This window comes from Xiphophorus maculatus, chromosome 19 (assembly GCF_002775205.1).
Source record: "Xiphophorus maculatus strain JP 163 A chromosome 19, X_maculatus-5.0-male, whole genome shotgun sequence".
NCBI classification, from domain to species: domain Eukaryota; kingdom Metazoa; phylum Chordata; class Actinopteri; order Cyprinodontiformes; family Poeciliidae; genus Xiphophorus; species Xiphophorus maculatus.
The window spans coordinates 23,821,507-23,838,553 of record NC_036461.1 but is presented as its reverse complement, the minus strand read 5'-3'; the positions used below and the strand labels follow the sequence as shown (position 1 = coordinate 23,838,553).

The following is a 17,047-nucleotide window of genomic DNA, read 5'->3' as shown; positions in this document are numbered from 1 at the left end:
TGCTAGCAAACGCTTTGCACCTCGTTATGCTCCTGAAGTAATTTGTGAAATACAATTAAATAACATTACATTGTAAGAAAGTGAGACTTGGAAGCTAACGTTAACTTGAGGCAGCAAACGCTTCATCTGCTCAGTGACGTCAGCAGTGAGCTCACTGCTCAGTGACGTGTTGGTGGTGGCTCACACCGTCGCTAACGTATTCCGTCACACACTTTATTTCTCTTTTCTTTTCTCTTCCATTCACTGAAATTGATGAGAAATGATTTGTGTTGTGCACAATCCACAATCTGTTTTGTTGTTTTCTTCTCCTCTGACTCCCCGTGTGAATTTTCTCACGGCGCCTCAGAGTCTCAACCGAGTTTGAGAGAAACGGGAGACTTGAGGGCTCAAGGTGAGCTTATACCTGCTGCCCCCCAACACACACACACACACACACACACACACACACACACACACACACACACACACACACACACACACACACACACACACACACACACACACACACACCGCTTCCCATGTAGCGTCAGGCCCGCGCTGCTTTGCCCTGAGTGTGTAGGAGTTGCAGCAGTGTGTTGTTGCAGCTTTGTTGCTGCGGTTGCATGGTTGTGTGACGTGCCGCTCTGCTAACGCTGCATGCTAGCTGAAGATTCAAAGTCTGCTTTCATTCTGCTGAAATGTCTCCGGTTTCTGTTGAGATTCTCCAAAAATATTCCTTTACATGATCTATGAAAAACCCAGAAAGCGGTGGAGCTTTTTAGTAAAAACTATTTTAAAATGTCACATTTTGGTAATTTAAAAGAAAAATGGATATGAAAAGTAGAAAGTTTTTTTTGTTAGTTTTTTTTGCTTGTTTCTTCTCTGGTTTGTAAAGCCAGAGAAGAAGAAACGACCAGAATTTCTTTGTGTTATTTACTAAATAAATAGATTTAATAGATCTTATAAATTAGTAAGAAGACGTGGAGCTTCTGCTACTTGAGGAAACATGGAAAGAGCTAATCAGGAATAAAAATAGATTTAAAAAAGTTTGACTGCTTTAAAGTCAGTCAATATTTTTTTATTGATTATTGAGGAATGTTATAAATAGTTAGTTACTTTGAAATTCTTACATTATCTTTTGAGATGCTGTTGTCATTTCCTATCAGAAATAAGTTTTTAATCTCCAATTGTCAGGTATGAAGATGTTTATGTTAGTGATGGGTAAATGAGGCGTCATGTATCGTTTTGACCCAAAGCAAAACTGTATTGATACCGCGTCAATACTGTGTCACTGAATACTGACACCTGCTGGACATTAAAAATCCCTACAGGCAACGCAGTTCACAGACTGATTTGATGACCGAGTCTATACAATAAGATTTAAGTCATTTAATTTCATCGTATATTATATATTGTATAATGTCATATCTTCAGTTAAAATCAAAATATATTTGATATTCTTCGATACAGTCAATAAGTAATGTGAACGTGAACCAAGTGATGAAAATGAAAGCGATCGTGTTTGGAATGAGGATGCTTGTGGACTGGGGGGTTTTTTGTTGTTGTTTTTTCCCACAAATTTTCATTTAAAAAGAAAAAAAAAAGTTTTCCTTAAATTTAGAAATTTAGTCTGTTCTGTTTTTTTGACACAACTTCTCCTGCTGTAGAAAAACTGAAGTAAACAAAACATTTATATGAAATAATTGATAAAAAGCAGCTGAGTAATTTGTAGACTGGCTGTATACCTGAGTTTATCCAGGTGTATCTGTGACTTCATTCTGATGCCCTATGCCTCAGCATTGAGGAGGTGAATTTATTTATATAAAACAGATTTTAGTGACACTGTATATTGTTCACATAACTTACATTTTTTCTTTTATATTTTGTACACAGATCTTTATGGATGTGTTTTGCTGGAAATGTCTTTTTTGTATTTATTTATAGCGGGATTGTCTTTATTTCCCTTTTTTCTGCCTAAAGATGTTTATTTATGGAGGGTAATTTAAGAATAAAATTATGAAATGTATAATTTCAAAGGAGAAACATATGCAAAACTTCTTTTATTTTGTTTTTTTCTCTCTCCCAAGAGTTTTTGCGGCGCTAATGGCTCGGATTTTTTTGACAGTAGGCAGACAGGAAGGAGGGTGGAAGACATGCGACAAAGGTCGTCCAGTTTTCAGGAAGAAGACTCACTTTGCTTGGCTGGATGGTAAGGACCTTGGACTTTTTTCACCTAAAACATGTGAAAGTAGATTTCAACTACATGAAATCGATTTTTCATTAACAGGTGAGATCAACTGGGGCACATTTTCAAAAACATTCAAGGCAGAAAACCGGATTCCTTTTGCGGTTGTAACGTGTTCTTCCTGCAACCGGTAATATCCTCCTGACTACCAGGGAAAAAAATATTGTCCCATCACATTTTTTTTAAAATTCCACAATCTTTGTAAGGTAAATAGAAGACTGCAAGAAAAATTTTTGGAAAAAAAGTTTTTATTTTTGAAATATCATGTGTCCACTACCGTGGACATCGGAACTCCATACGTTTAAAATTTACCCTTGATGGCAACCAATTTGTCCCAAAGAAAATATCCAAACATCAACATAAGAATGAATTTCACATTGACAAAACTGTCCATCATCACACTAACAAATATTAGTGTGAGTATCATAGCAATTCCTGTGCTTAATTGCTATGATACTTCAAAAAGCAATTCCCCTTCTTGGAAACACAAAGGAACACTTTGCACTTTGTGCCCATCACATATGTTTTGCTTGTGCAGCCAGATCTGCGACATCTTGACGCATGTGTTTCGTCCACCATCTCTGGAAGATGGATGGCACCGTAGTGTCTCAGAGCTGCATTTGGCTGTGGTTTCCACTTTTGACGTGGAGGAGTGTAGTCATCTTCACTGTCACTTCCAGTTCCTGCTTGGGCCCGAGTAATCAACTCCTCACCAAGGAGCAGTTTGAAGTTAAGCAACTTCAGTGGTTTCTTCCCCAGAAACTGGCAGTCACTCTTATACTGAAGCCATGAGTTGGTAATTGCCAGGTCAAAAAAGTGGAAAACTGCACGCACTGTCCATTTCCGAGTGCGAGAAGCCATCCTGTAGAAACTCAACATTCGGTCAACCAAGTCCACGCCACCCATGTTGGTGTTGTACTCAGCAATTGCTAGTGGCCTTGACACCTGGACAAATCTTTTGTCTTTCTTGGACCATCTTCTGCGTGTGTTCTGAGGTTCAATGCCATAGGCAGAGGATGCCATGACAACTGGCTTGTTGTCCAACCATTTTATGACAGCAACTTCAGAAGGGCTTCGTCTGACAACCATCTCTGATTCACCTCTTCCTTTCTTTTTGAAGGTCTTGTCCTCTATGATCTTACAGTCCTTTGGAATCCTGTTACTCATGAGCGTTCCAGTTTCTGTTAACCCTTTTGTCATCAGGGTATCAAGGAGGTTGATTGTTGTAAAGAACCTGTCAAAGAACAGGTGGGTTCCTTGAGGAACAGACTCTGCCAAATGAAGAACAGCTTGTTCTCAATGCCATTTCCTCCTGTAACTTGGAAGGTAGTCTTACCTTGGTAGACTACAAAGTCCAAGACCAGACCAGTCGGTGCAGCCAGGACAAACACTTTCAATCCAGTTGGATGTGGTTTGCCCGGTACATACTGGCGCACTGGGCATCGACCAGTAAATGGAACCATTTGTTCATCAATGCACAATTTCCCTGTTCTAGGCAGACTCAAACATCCTTGCCTTACTTTGGTCAAGAGGGGCCTGATTCTCCACAAGAGATCACTTCTTTTTTCATCATCTGAGACATCGAGGTCATTGACGATCTTGATGGAGTTTCTAAGCTTGTAAAACCGATTTCTGGTCATAGATTCTGCCACAATTTGAACTCTGGTATTTGAGGCCCAATACATTTGAATGTTTGGGTATCCTAGACAGCCCATGTAAATAGAATTCCCAAAGAATGTCTTCAGTTCATCAGGAGTGGTATTTAATGTTGCTCCAGACACAAGGACTTCACGCTGATTTGTGCACAGGGCCATCACTTCAAACACAGAGTCATCAATGTACTGCTTAAAATAATCCATTGGGGTCCAGTTTTGGCGTGTCATGGCATCATTGCTCTGAATGATGGGAGAATCATTGTGTTGGAATTGGAATCTTAAAAAAAAACAATAAAGGAAAATAAAACAAAATTAGAATGAGTCTCAATTTTTAGAGAATAAATAAGTTTTTTTAGAATACAAACTGAAGGTGTACTTCGTATTCTGGCTCCACAGAGGACGCCTACTGGACTGAGATGTGGACTGTCTTGCTTCATCTGACTCTGCATCTGCTTGCCCTGCCTGAATTTCATCCTCAGAGCTCTCTGAATCAACTTCCTCTGCTTCTGCCTGAAACATTGCATCTTCACCTTCTTCATCAGACAACTCAATATCTGAGTCTCCATCAATAATCCGTGGTAAAATTCTCTCTGCATCTGAGAACGACTTCTTTCTTGTCATTTAAAAAAATCAACAAAAAACAGAGGAAATAACTACAAATGTCCACTACAGAGGACAATTTTTCAACTTTTAAATACTACGATAAAATACAGTCAAAATACTTCATAGAATGTTTTAATATGCTGCTAAGAGACTTATTTAGAATATGCCAACAACATTTTTAACCAAAATTTGCACAATAAGAAGTATTATGGACTTACTTTTTTTCTTCCCATAAAATGTGCTTGTACTGACGGATGCCATTTTCTGAGTGAGGAAAAGTAAGGTTCAAAAGCCCCACCCCTTCACATTTGGTATCATTGAAAAGACCTAAATGTCCTCTGTAGATAGCAAAAGGAATTAATTCAGTAGTATGCAGTGGGTGGGAGATATTCAAGTTTACAAATGTCCTCTACAGAGGACAAATTTGAACTACTGGTAGTCAGGAGGATATAAAGACTGTGGGCTTCACCGGCAATGGAAGACGAGGAGAGTACCCTGGTTACTACTGTGATGGCCGACCTGGACACTGCACTGACTGTCAATACTGAATGCAAGGAGAATATTAGTTGCTTTCCACTGTCTTTCACACATTTCAGTTGTCACACATTGTTCGTTTTTTTTTTTTTGTGACATGCCATTTTAAATCATTTCTTGACTTGTGCAGTCATCCTTTTTAATAATGTGTTCTTTCAATATTATTTACATTTTTGAATGTTCCTTTTGTTGTAGCTCAGTTGATTTACATTATTTAGTTTTCATAGAAATGGTGCCGTTTCCACACAAAGTTACATTGTGGCTGTAATTTGTTGGAGAGAGTAGAACCAATAAAGTAGTTGTAAATATATTGTAACAGCGTTGTTTAACAATAGGATAACCTTGTTTTAAAAATTTTAAATGCAAGCAAAGCTAATAACTTGCAATATTTTATATGTGTAAATACAATGTTTCCTACACTTTTAGAACAATGACTGGAATCAATACAAATTTTCTTTACAAACCTGACATACAGCCAAGTTGTTTATATTTTAACAGAATCAACTGTTGGGGTTTTTTGTAATAAAGTAAGCACATACAGAAACATATTGTTCAGTTACAAAGTCATAATACAAACATAAGATTAAAGGTATCCTGACTTTATGAAGAGAGATGAGCCCGGCGCCGTTAGGCTGGGATGGAGACACATGATCAGGTGATTGGCTGAGCAGTTGAGATGAAGACATTTATAGTTAGAATTTACACACTGGTTTAATTTATGTAACCAGTGACTTTATTCAAAAAGGTTTTCATATAGAAAAAAGATCATTCTCTCTGGCAGTTACCAGGGCAGCGTCTACTGCCGGGGTCCGAGCGCCAAAGATTATTTCTTGTCAAATAAACTTTCTAAAACCTACTTTCTGTGTGAGTCTTTCCAGGTTGAAGCTGCATTTAAAATTTTAAATTAATCTCTTTGGGTTTTGCAACAATTGGATATTTAAGGTCTTTATTTTATGAATCGATTGCAATTGGTAGAATTGATATGGAATTTCTAAATGGAATAGTGGGACACCAATCAGTTTACTGGTTGAACTGGAGTCCTTATAGCAAAAGTTTCCAATGAGACATTATGGTAAACAATGATAATAGTTGAGCCAGGTCACCTGCAACCAAAAATATTCTAGTTTTCGGAATGGCACTTGTTAGAAGTTCAGAAGTCCTTTGGTTTGTTTGTAAATTATATTCATAATGTGAATAATAAGAAAAATATTTGGCAAATAAGCAACAAAAGTGCGCTGTGAATGGACGTACTAAGTTGGCCAAAATTGTTGACTAAATGTTTTACAGACCAAACCTCTTTTCCATCTAGTTCTTATTTTATAAGCCAGAGGCTATTATAGTTTAGATTGTAACTTATTTATTTTAAGAGGACCATTCACAACATCAAAATATATTATTTGAACTTCATTTGTTTATATCTGTTTTCTTAATCTGCGATGGACAGGCGATATGTCCAGGGTCAGCAGCCCTCATACCACAACCAAATGGATAATTCATGATAATTAATGGATGGATAAATGTGCTCTTAATGTCATGTACATTTGTCTCCAAAATATTGATTTGATTCATGTTTTATTACTTTTGTTTGAGATAGATTGGGTGTAAGGATAGATAAATACATCTCCATAATGTTTCCTTATTGTTGCTTGTTCTAGATTGTTTGTTACTAATATAATTTTAAATAAAGATTTAATAAAGATTTGAAAATAAAAAAGTGACTTACCACGTGACAGACATACCACGTGACATATGTTTTGTAGCCATTTCTTTACTATTTAATTTGTATTTTTAATGTTGAAAGTCTTCTTGGGTGTTTTAAAAGGCGTTGGCAAATAAAATACGTTATTATTAGTATAATTATTACAACAAGGTCGGTACAGGAAATAGTGTCACTAGCGCCCCCTTCATTTCCGGAATGAAATAGTCCCATTTCCAAATAAGGTATGAGACTGACAGTGGTCCGTCCCCGCCCCTTTCTGTTTGCTGCAGCGAGGTGTACTTAGGTGTACTTGCCCTCACCTGGTAGACATCATGTTTTCCTTCCGGTTCACACCTCGCTGTTTGCTGGCGCTGCACACCAGGCGCGTACTAATGCGCTCTTGAATGATGCGCTTAACGACGCACTAATCGCTGATCGATCCTTCTTGTGGTAAGAAGCTTCTCACACCCTTAATGTCTGTTAGCCTAGCCTTAGCTAAAAAAAAATTTGGTTTCACAATGGGAAAAAAACGATTAATCAAATTGTGCATATTGTTCAAATGAAGCAAAAAGAACTGAATAACTTTTGATTCGTTATTAATTTTGCCGTAGAAAACCCCCCAACAAAGCTCCTATTTGCTGTTTGTCCATGGACAAACTCCTCAACAGTCACCTGGCAAAAAAGTGGGAAGGAGGCTCTGTGGGAGGAGAGCAAAGCGCTTACTGGCGAGTCAAAGCATCTGAATTTATTAGGTCTCTATATGGCGATTAACATAAATGTACAATCCTAAAAAAAATATTTCAAAAAATTTTTTGTATTCCATTCATCCATTTCTATCTAAGGGGAACACACTCACACCTAGGGACAATTTGGAGTGACCAATTTCTTACCTTGTTGTCATGTTTTTGGAATGTGGGAGGAAACCCGGAGGAAACCCACACATGCACAGGGAGAACATGCAAACTCCTGCAGTAGTTCTGGGAAGTGAACCCACAACCTTCCGACTGCAAGGCAACAACCTTACGGACTGAGCCACTGTGCAGCCCGCTATAGAATGGCGCTACTATTAATATATCTCTTAGCATTTTGACGTCACCGCCGTTCTCGACTGACTACGTTAGCAACCGGGTTCCCATGGGCACCGTGTTGGTGACCCCTGTTTTGGATCAATAAAGTATTTTTGAATTGAATTTTGAATTTTTCTTCCAAACCATGCTTTACGACAGAGAGAAGTTTTCCCCATTTGAAGGTCCGAAACTGACATAGTTAATAATGAAAGCAGAAATATAATGTCACATCAGTCGTGTAAGTTTTAAAAATGTCATTGTGAACTTAGACTGGTTGGCCAGTAGGTGGCAGCATACGGAGTGATGAACAAGACAACGCGATACTTGCATTTCCTGCATTATTTGTAGTCCGATTTCTCTGACGCACCAGTGCGTGCGTTCGTCAATGAATGTCATGGAAACGACGTTAGCGTCCTCAAGCCTATAAATGACGCTGACCTTCTGAGTTCTTTCCCCTTTGCGACGGGACTTTTGAGAGAGACGCCTGAAGGAGCCTTTACAGCCTCGGAAGGTTTGAGCTTGTTGAAAAGTCTGCTGTGCAAAACTTGTTAAAGAAGCGCTTGCTGAAATACGCACTTGCTGAAGAAGCCCGTGGATAAGAAACCTGCGAAAGACGGTTCCTGGCCAGGAGAAGCACCAACAGGGTGACCAGCTGGAAGGTTAAAATCGCTCTTTTATTTTTTAATAAACGAAAGCAAGTTATTACTAAGACATTAGTGACTTGTTTAGTTTATTTTGTGTGTGTTTGTGTGTTTTAAAGAAATACTGACTGCTGTAGAAAAAAAAGACTAGTAGCATTCTTTGCTAGCATAGATCGTTCTTAACTAATGAGGCTTTTTCTTAACTGGATTTCGCTGGAAATGTCAGGAATGTTAAACTGTGGTGTAGTGATTTAATAAATATATGTATTTTACTTAATTATAGTCAAATTAGTTAAATTGACGTCAAATTTCTGGAAAATTAGCATGGGTTTTGACCGTTATTTTTTGAAAAATGCCATGATAAACACTCAGTTTCCATGGATACGCTAAGTGAAATAAGTTAAATATTTAACATTAGGTTTTGACCGTTATTTTTTGAAAAATGCCATGATAAACATTCAGTTTCCATGGATACGCTAAGTGAAATACGTTAAATATTTAACATTATTTTTAAAACACATTCAAAAAAATAGTATTTACCTTTATAATAGTCTATACTTTAATTGTTTAATTTCATTATTTTTTCAAGAAAGGGACATGTTGATCTGTTTTTTATTATTGTTATTATTTTTAGCATAGCCAGGAAACATGAATTGATTTGAAAAAAAACAAAAATGATGATATTTAATCTAAGAGTATCAGGTTTGATGACTTTGGTGTCCAATTCTTTGAAATTTTGACGACTTCTTTAAAGCATATAGCTTTAATAGGTCTCTTGCATTTGTGGGCTGAAACAAATTTGTGAGTTAATTTAAATTGTTTTGTGACTTATGTGTTAGCGTATTGACATTTGTGGATAAATATCTGGGATATGAACACTAGTGTTTGAGAAAAATTGTTATGCTGGTTTGAAAAAAAAAAACAAACAATAAGATTTCTGTCCAATTCTTGGCCTTTACTTTTGTTTTTTTGAAAAATGCCCTGACAAACATACTTGGTTTCCATGGTAATCACATCAGACTAGCGGTTTATTAGGACACTCGAAGACGCTTTGCATAAAATTTCCATTCATGCACACGTTCACACACTGATGATATTAAGCTAATGGATTGTAGCCACAGATGTTATATCGTGCCAGCAATAAACTCCAGCTAAAGGTGGGAGAAGTGTCTTGCTCAAGGACACAACGACAGAGGCGGACCATTGCAGGGCAAACTCCTACCACTGTTGCCCCAGTAATAAGCATTATAAGTGTGTGTTTGTGTTTGTTAATGATAGAACATTAGTAGGCAATGAATCGTGTATAGACAATAAGACTTTGAGGCATCATGCACACATAAGGGATGCAGATTATTATTTTAATGATTTTGTCTGGCTTATCTCCAGACAAAATATAATGGCCATTTTAACAGTGGATATGGATTTCTAAACCAAATAAACAGTTTTATTTTTGTAGGAGGGAGCCCCTGGAAACGGAGGAAAGGCCACTTATGTCGGCCTGTTTATTTAGATCCCCAGTCTTTAAACTGAATTAATTTTACAAGTTTACATTTCTGCTGTTGGCTATATGTGGGAGTATGAAGGTAGTACTGATGGGGTGTCAGACTTGCTGTCTTTGTGATTGTGAAAAATTGTGGAGCTCAACGGAATTTAGTTTGATTAACTAGAATTAACATTTTGGTAATTTACAAATGCAATTGGAAACATATATTTCTAAACTTTGATACTTTTAAAGTATTAAAGTTGTGTAAGCAGTGATTTAAGTGTAATAATTATGAATGGATCACTATCTTATCCCTGGCTATTGTTAAGAATGATCAAATGTACCTGAGCATCAAAGATTTGTGAGGATGGGTTGTTATATAAAGGTAAACTGAGTAACTTGTTGCAGTCTTATTTCATTCACACTTATGGCACAGTCTAAGATTACAGGTGTTTCAGTAGCTATTAAGACATTCTAAACACAGTGTATAGCTCTTTAATTTATGTTTCCAAATGTTTAATAGTTTATGGTTAGGGATGAATTGCCAATAAGTCTAAATTTGATTTGTTGTCTTTAATGATTGATTGGTACCAAGATGAAGCTGCAAGTTTGTTTGTCTGAGTGGCGATGCTCCATACATGTTTGATCATTGAGTTTTAGAGTGTGTTCTGGTTTTTATGTAAAATTGTATTTTTTGCTGTTTTTTTGTGACTAAAGATAAGCTATATTTGTTTTATCTCTTAATTCCCGTCTTTATTGTATAATCAAATACAATGGCATAGCAATAATATTGTTAATTAAATATATTCAAGAAAAACAAACACATTCACAAACCTGGGTTATTGTATTGTTGGTATTTTAGTTCCCTCAAAACATTGCTTTGGACTTTTGTGAAGGTCTAGATCCTGAATTATAGCTTTCTTTGCTTTGTTTTTTCCTTTGCAGCTCAGACCATGGCGCTTCCAGCAGATGGATCCCCAAAGTTGGAGGGACTTCCAGACAATGGTAAGGAACACGGTAAGGTGTGGTCAAATGAAACCGACATGGTTTCTGAAGACTACGGAGAGGGGTTGAGGTGTAGTTCAGCTCCGCAGTCTGTGGACTGTGCTACCAGCTCCAGTGGTAGCTCTACTACCACCTCCAGTGAAGATGAGGTAGGTAATGCCTGTACTATCAGCTCCAGTGGTAGCAGTGCTATCAGCTATAGCGGTAGCTCTACTACCACCTCCAGTGAAGATGAGGTAGGTAATGCCTGTACTATCAGCTCCAGTGGTAGCTCTACTACTAGCTCCAGTGGTAGCTCTACTACTAGCTCCAGTGGTAGCTCTACTACTAGCTCCAGCGGTAGCTCTACTACCAGCTCCAGTGAAGACGAGGCTAATAATGAAGACCAGGATGACTTAAATTCCAGACTTCGGGTTGTCCAGGTCCTTGCACCAAACATTAAATTCCTGTGGGGCATAGGAGTGCTTGAACAGTCATTGAAACTTTTCTATTCGAAGCTTGATCAGCTGAACTCCGCTGTGGACCGTGGCAGTGCTGCGTCGCTGCGCTCTGAGATTCTTGAGATTCTTCCCCCAAATTTCAAATACATAAAAGACATTGGGGTAGCTGAGAAGCCTGAAGAAGACACGGCTCCTTCTACTTCACTTGAATTCACGTCTGGACTTGACAAACAGGAAGAGCCCATTTTGCGTCCAGAGAACTCCAGACCTATTGGTACCTCGCAACACCATCAGGTAGGTTTGGAAGAGGACGGGGCTTCTTTGACTTCTGGCCGCGCCAGGAGCATTACACAGAAGGTGGATGCTGCGAAGGAGGACAACCCACCATTAAAGCTTAGTTCTGGTACAGCGCTTCCTTCCAGCTTTGACAAACCGGAAGAGCCCATTTTGCGTCCAGAGGACTCCATTCCTATCAGTGCCTCGCCACAACCTCTGGCAGGTTGGAGAAATTTAGTGACTTTTTGCCGCGCCATTAGAATTCCAAAGAAGGTGGTTGATGCGAAGGAGGATGACACACCATCCAAGCCTAGCGATCGGGTAGGTTCGAAAGAGGACGTGACTCATGCGACATCTGTGACTGGCATAAACGGAAAGAGGACAAAGGACAGTGATGCTGAAGAGCAGCCCCCAGGAAAGAGGACCAGGGACACTGTTGCTGAAGAGGAGCCCCCAGCCAAGAGGAGTAAGGACACTCTTGCTGAAAAGGAGCTCCCTGCCAAGAAGACCAGGGACAGTGTTACTGAAGTGAAACTCCCAGCCAAGAGGACCAGGAATAGTGATGATGCTAGACAGGAGCCCTCTGCCAAGAAGACCAGGGAGAATCAAACTGAAGATGTGCACCCCTCCAAGAGGACCAGGGACAGTGTTGCTGAAGAGGAGCCCCCAGCCAAGAGGACTAGAGACACTGTTGCTGAAGAGGAGCTCCCAGCCAAGACGGCACAGTAGTATAATGAAGATCCTATTCTGTTATCCCCTGTCCTCAGTCCCTCACCAAGGACAGCGTGTGAGGATCCTGGTCTGTCATCCCCTGTCCTCAGTCCCTCTTGTAAAATGCCACGTAAACGTCCTGTTTTGTCATCCCCTGTCCTCAGTCCCTCACGAGGGACGATGCAAGAGGATCTTTTTCTCTCATCCCCTGACGTCAGTCCCTCACCATCGACGCACTGTGAAGATCCCGTTTTGTCACCCCGCGTTTTCAGTCCTTCACCATCAACACACCGTGAAAATCCAACTTTGTCATCCTCTGACTTCCGTTTCCGGATGGAGACTGAAAAGGACATAGAAGAGGAACCGACACCTTCAACATCTGGTGGAACTACAGCAAGAGCGAGTTCCAGACACGTGTGGTTTAGACCTCGCTACGTTTCAAGTGACTCTGATTAGATTGGGATCCGTAAAAACTGAGGACCTATGTGGGAAGTCACATTAGGACATATCATCATTTCTCTGTTTTTTTTTTTTTTGTTTTATTAAAGCCAATGGATTTCTAGCAAGCCTGTGGAAGCCTTAGGTAGCGCCTTGCACCGGGGCTTTTCTTTATCCCGCTGCTAGATGTAGCATTTTGGATGTTGAGGATTCTGGCAGGACTCAGGAAGCCTTAGGTAGCGCCTTGCACCGGAGTTTTCTTCGTCTTTGTGTCTTCCTCTCATCTTCCCCATGTTTCAGGGTGAAATAGCGGTTCTTCCCCACGCGGTGCTCTCCGATATAGTAAATTATTCTATTCTGTTCCTCCACTAATCCACTCTCCAAGGTTTTAATCTTTCAGGTTTTAGCTGCTCATCGCTGGATCCTTTCGTCGTCGTCCATGTGGTTCCTGTCCTTCTGGACCCCTTGTTTTTCACACTGCTTGTAAGTTTTTCCACATTCACATGATACTGCTTGCCTCCTGCTGGTGGTGGGGACCATCAGCTTTACTAAATAAAAATAGAAATAGAAGTTATTAGTAATTTACAAAGTGCTCAACCACATAGAGTTAAAATTTACATTAAGTAAGGAATGCTTGCCTGACAATACGTTGTATCAGAAACCAAATTAAAGCATCAGGACAATAAGAAATTAGATGACAAAGGAGAACATAGACATAATTTATGATTGAAGGATTTAATTATGAGCTTTTATTCAGAGAGACACTAGAGAACAGGATCAGAGGAAAGGAAATGGAGAGCATGTGGAGTAAAGTTTTATGTAGATAAACTATTAATCTCATGAAACAAATAGTTTATATGGCCAATAGCATGTTCATGTGTTACAACACAGAAAAATCACAAAAGAAGAATAGACATTAAAAAAATACCCGACCCAAGTTCAGACTTCTCAGATTTCTGATTCTCTGATCATCCCAGGTTGGATCTCCTCCGCCTGTAATCCTCCACCTTCAGCACCACCAGTCAGGTGGAGGAAGATAAGAGAACCCAGTTGACAAAAAAAGTAAGAAAACTTATTTTTATTTTAAATGTGGATGAAATTGAGCTCAAATTTCAAAATTGTTCTTCCTTCTGTCCACATATATTCTATTTGTTAACCCTGTTGTCTTTTCTCTGGATTTCATTTCTACATCGACTCATGTCACATGACATGAGTTGACCAACAATTAAAGCAGAAGACCAGCGCCACCTGTAATCCTCCACCTTCAACACCACCAGTCAGGTGGAGGAAGATAAGAGAACCCAGTTGACAAAAAAAGTAAGAACATTTACTTTTACACAACAAAAAATGTTCAACACACAGAACGTCGAGGTCAATATTCAAATCTATTTCCTATTTCCTGCTGTACTTTCTCCTCACTGACACTTTTGTTTTGTGTGTGTGTGTTTTTTTACTGAGTCCTTTCATAACAGCAGAGCTTGTGTTGATGGAAGGAGGATCAGGAATAGAGCAGAGGACCTGCTGATCTACTGGTTCTAGTAGATTTTATAAATGGTGAGGTCATGATTATGACTTGATCAGAAAGTCTGATTCAGTCATCTGTTAGATTCAGATTCTGCAGATCAATAATGTCTGATCATCCCAGGTTGGATCTCCTCCGCCTGGAATCCTCCACCTTCAGCACCACCAGTCAGGTGGAGGAAGATAAGAGAACCCAGTTGAAAAAAAAAGTAAGAACATTTCTACCTACGCAACATGACTAATCATTTCAAATATAGCTGCAGAGAGCTGAGCTGAAAGTTAGAAGCTGTCTGCTGTTCATGCATATTTTCCTCCTTAACTTTATCTTCTCTCTTTATTTCATTTCTCTGTGAACTCATGTGATGACTGGAGTTGACCAACAATTAAAGCAGAAGAAGACCTGCTCCACCTGCTGATCTACTGGTTGTAACAGCTTGTGGGAAAGGTGAGGACATGATGATGACTTTGATCAGAAAGTCTCTTCCAATAATCCGTGATTTAGACAGAGATTAAGGAATGTGTGTCTGATCATGTGATGATTCAACCAGCAACACTGGACCAATCAGGCGAGAGAAGACAGAGAGGACTGAGGACTAAAACGAAAATACTCTGCCTGCCAAAAAAGGCAGACGATCCAGTGGCCCCAGGTTTACACACCATCTGCTGGTACTAAATACATTTTTTACAACCTTAACTTTTCAGCCATTCTATAGTTGAGATTATTTTCTTAATTATTCAAGAATTGAAACCTTGGTTTTCCTTCCTGTTAGATCATATAAGCAAAAAAATAAACAAATTTTAACGTGGAAAATGTTTATTTACAGTGAGCAACGCTGAAACACTTTTATACATACAGTGCAGTAAACAATTCTCATTAAATTCCCCCCCGTTGTGACAGGTTTGAGGCAGACTGACCGCTGGGGAGATGGACCTCACCTGGCACCATTACTCTGGATGTAACAGGTAGGTGAGCAGAAACTGAAGCTGCTGAGACATCTCAGAAAAGTTTCAGCATTTAATGACGTGCGTTGGACTCGGCGTTTCTCAAATTTGTTCTTCTGTTTCCTCAGCTCGACTCTCCTGTCAATCAAAACATCAATGACTCGAGAAGCGGACAGCGAGGTTTCTGGTGCCTGGCTGGAGACGAGATTCTGATTATTCAAGAGCCAAAACAAAACGTCAGAATAAATAGTTAGAAGGCAGATTTGTTTTCTATTTGTTGTTGTTTTCATTATTAATGCTCCATAACACAAAATTCATCAGTGCTGTAACTCTTGAGTTGAATAAAATGTTCTTCTTTCAATCTGTTATTTCTGGAGTCTTTTTATTTTTAACCATAATCATTTCTGGAAACGTTATATATTAAAGGAACGCCCACATTTTTAATAGAACTTCATAACTGATCAAAGCACAAACTGGAGAACAGGTTTAAAAGAAATGTTTTTTTAGTGTGAATTCATTTGTAGTTACATAAATACACAATTCACATCTTAAAAACAAACACAAGCCAGTCACACTGAAGACGTTTCCTGATGTTGACCTTCGACCCTTAGCTTCAACTGATTCACTGAAGGGTTGGGTAGAAATGTTACCCAGAGAACGCTCTTTTTCCTCATGGACTCATAACCAGTGAAACAAACTGGAAGAACTGGAAGCTGAACCAGTTGGTGGATCAAGTCGGTCAACTCCAAGTAGCCAACACCGATGGCCTTTGAAGCTTCACAGCTCTGACTCTGACTTATGAAAACCTTTCCTCCAGTTTGAGCCGAGACTGTGGAAGGTTTTTTTTTTACGGCCTGCTGCTTCTTCAGTTGCTGTGAACCAGAGTGACAAACAGGAGGAGTGAGCAGAGAGAGACGGCGCCAGTCAGGACGGCTTTCACCAGCAACACCGTCCAGCTGCCCGGCATGAAGACATGAGACGGACATTACCGGCAAAATAATCTATTACAATAAGAGTTTGGCTGAAATATTTTTGCAACGACTGAGAAATATGAAAAAAACCCGAAAAAAACAAAACAAAAAATGATTAAGTCTGGTTCTTTGTTGACCGCTACACAGTGGTCAACAAAGAACCAAGACAGAAGCTACAAACCTTTAAGTCACCATGCCGAGTTATGAAACAAAAAGAAAAGCCATAAAGCCATGCAGTACATGAATCTTTTTGATTTTAGTCTTTTTTTTCAGTTTTCCTAAACGATAAACCAAACAGTTAACATTTGATGATGATGATGTATTTGTTTCCCAACCATCTGAAATGCTGACATTTTCATACGTCCACTTCACATTTAAGTGCTGCTTTGCATTTATCTGTTACATAAAATTCCAGTAAAATGCAAAAAAAAAAAAAAAAAAAAGGTTTGCAATTGTAACAAGACAAAATGTGAAAATGACTGAATGCTTTTGCAAAAGCACTGCAACCAGAACGATTGGTTTGGGTGAATTTAGGGACCACCAAGAAATAACGCAACGTTTTCTCCTCTTGCATATTTATTAAAATCCTTTGTTTTTACATAGTGTTGCATATAATCTCTTAAGAGTACAGCGGACGGAAAGTTTAACGTGGACAACAAAACCAACACAGTATAACCACTCTGTATTCACGTTAAAACTCACTGCAGCTCTCGGCCATCAGCCCAAGGAACCAACAAGAAAAGCGAGCAAATGCCTTCAGTTCGTAGCATTGTGTGTGCAAAACAGGGAGAGTCGGGTCCCAGGGCCCATTTTCCAGCAGCTTCCTTACATTGCAGG

At 39.2% G+C, this 17,047-nt stretch overlaps 1 long non-coding RNA gene across 1 annotated transcript; it reads left to right on the top strand.

Moving 5' to 3' along the window:
- Positions 1-14,861: 14,861 nt before the first annotated feature.
- LOC111612210 lies at positions 14,862-15,626 on the top strand. The gene is made up of 3 exons (XR_002754474.1): positions 14,862-14,963; positions 15,196-15,260; positions 15,368-15,626. It is a non-coding gene; the product is annotated as an uncharacterized LOC111612210 (long non-coding RNA).
- Positions 15,627-17,047: the final 1,421 nt, after the last annotated feature.